Below are 2,431 nucleotides of genomic sequence, written 5' to 3'. Positions count from 1 at the left end.
GCAACAAAAACAGCCCGCAAAACTAACAAAGCAAGCATAACTGAAATAGTCTATGGTATGAAAACCAATTATTACACACACGACTAAATAAAATGTTTGAAAAACAACTAAAAAATAAAATCTCTCCGGGTTGCCTCCCGGGTAGCGCTAGTTTCAGACAGGTCCCAACTCGACCTTCTTTTTCACCCAGCTGCTCCAATCAGTCACAATCAAAACAACTTAAAGCTCTTAGCATGAGATCATATATATGCGCATGTGTTACACAAGAGCATAAGTAGCACCAAAGTATAATAGCAACATAGGAAAATAACATGTATAAACGCTTAAGTCTAACAAATTTCCTATGAGAGCTCCTAAATTTGTCAACAAAATAAAGGAGCTCGGGAGCAATCAATAATAATTTAAGGCTCCATTTCAGATTAACAAAGTTGTGACGACAAGTACGACAAAAAACTATTAAATTACTTGTCCAGCTAGGAGGGGGTATGGCATTAAAATATGGAGCATGAGTCAAATGAGGCAATGTACTATTTAAACAAACAATAATATAATTATCGTCAACTACCTCGGTTTGATCGCTCTTAGTGATGGAATTATCGAAAAAGGATGATATTTCCTCTTCCGTGCTAGGAGCGATCACTGACTCAACTGTGTTCTCATCACCCTCCTTAGTGGAATCCGTCCCGTAAATCGCAGCCTCAAGCGCATCCAGCTCGGCCTTGAAAAGGGGAGATTCATCGTAACCATTGTCCTCATCAAAATGGTCATCCAAAACGAACCAAGAGGACATTTAATTGCTCTCCATGGCCAAGATCAAAGGTACTCAAGCCTTCCCTTTGACGATCTTTTACCTAGAATTGTCTTGGTAGGACCTGTAGGACCTATCAAAACAACACTAGAGAAAAAGATGAGAACTGCCTCAAGGATATAATCCCTTGAAGCTAAAGACAGACAAAAATAAACAAGCAAATAAAATAGTAGCCTCTCCGGCAACGGCGCCAAAATTTGATACCGTCGTCAGGTACCAAAAATAAATACCTAGCTACTACTAACGGAAGTCAACGGTAAGTAGGGTCATTCTCCACAGGGAAGCGGTCACTATCTACTTGTCTATTTGGTCTGTCTACGGTCACAAGTTGGGGGGTTTGAAATGTTTGAACTAAACTAAATAAGATAAAGGTTAGAGAAATAAGGATAAGAGAAATTAGCAAGAGAAAGAGGAAACTAGGATGTCGGTTCATCAATGAAGTCAGTCAATTGCAGTTAAAGTCACAGATTAGTCGATGTGTCGGTCTAAGGGGCAATGAATATCTCTTTCCGGTCTCAATTCGCCCTAACATACTAATAGCTTAGCTTCCGCCTTCACTAAAGCATCCTATTGTTCACTGCGGGTCTCACCCCTTCCCACCTTCCGGTCTAGGTCAAGGCTTACCAAAATTAAAAAGGCTAAATGCATCGATTCAATTAGCAAGATACAGTTAAAGCAGTGATTAACAACATAGACATAACCACAACGACCAATCAATGAACTAATTAGCAATTAACATTCATTCATCAAATCCCTTAATCCTAGCAGAGAGAATTAGCTAGACATGGTAAAGGGAAGAACAAAAACAAAGGAAAGAGAAATAATAAACATTAAATAAAGAGAAAAGGGAAAAGAGAGAAAATTACAGAGAAAAGATCCGGAAAAGAGAGGAAAGCAATAAGTAACAGTAATAAGGAAAAAGTATTGTAAAAGTGATTTCTAAGGTGTACTGTCGTCTTCCTATTTATAGGAAAGACGATTTTATTTGACCTAGAAACAAAATAAAGCTAAAAAGCCCGAGCCCAATAAGAAACCACTCGATCGAGTGATTTAAAACCACTCGATCGAGCAAAATTAAGCTCAAACCATTAGGTCGAGTAAAATAAATACTCGATCGAGTAAACCTTAAAATGAAACTACTCGATTGAGTAGAAAAAGGAGTCGATCGAACATAATTGTACTCGATCGAGTACTTTCCAGCGCACAATTCCTGCTTCGCACACTGAACTTCAAACGGCTTCCATTTCTTCGTTACTTGGGCAAACATGGCGTTTCCGGTGGCGTTGGAAAGCTAAGAGAACAAGATTTCATCTCCAATTGGAATCATCTGAAAACCAGTTTTAGAACTCGAGATATGGCTCTTCAAATTAGGCACTAGCAATTTGAAGTTTCTCCTTTACTCGCCTAGCTATCTTACTTCTTTGCGCATCTCAAAATAACTACATTCCCGCTCCAAATTCACTCTTCCTCCAAATGCATGCTAAACGGTCGGTAAAAGGCTCGATTTCACTACTTTCTGGTCCATTTCTGCAAATAGAACAAAACAAACCAAAGTAGCATATTCGGGGCATTTCGTAGCATAAAACTACGATAATAGCACAGAAATACGTGCATAAATAGGCC

The sequence above is a fragment of the Silene latifolia genome, chromosome Y (genome assembly GCF_048544455.1).
Source record: "Silene latifolia isolate original U9 population chromosome Y, ASM4854445v1, whole genome shotgun sequence".
Classification (NCBI taxonomy): Eukaryota; Viridiplantae; Streptophyta; class Magnoliopsida; order Caryophyllales; family Caryophyllaceae; genus Silene; species Silene latifolia.
This window is presented reverse-complemented; position numbering follows the sequence as displayed.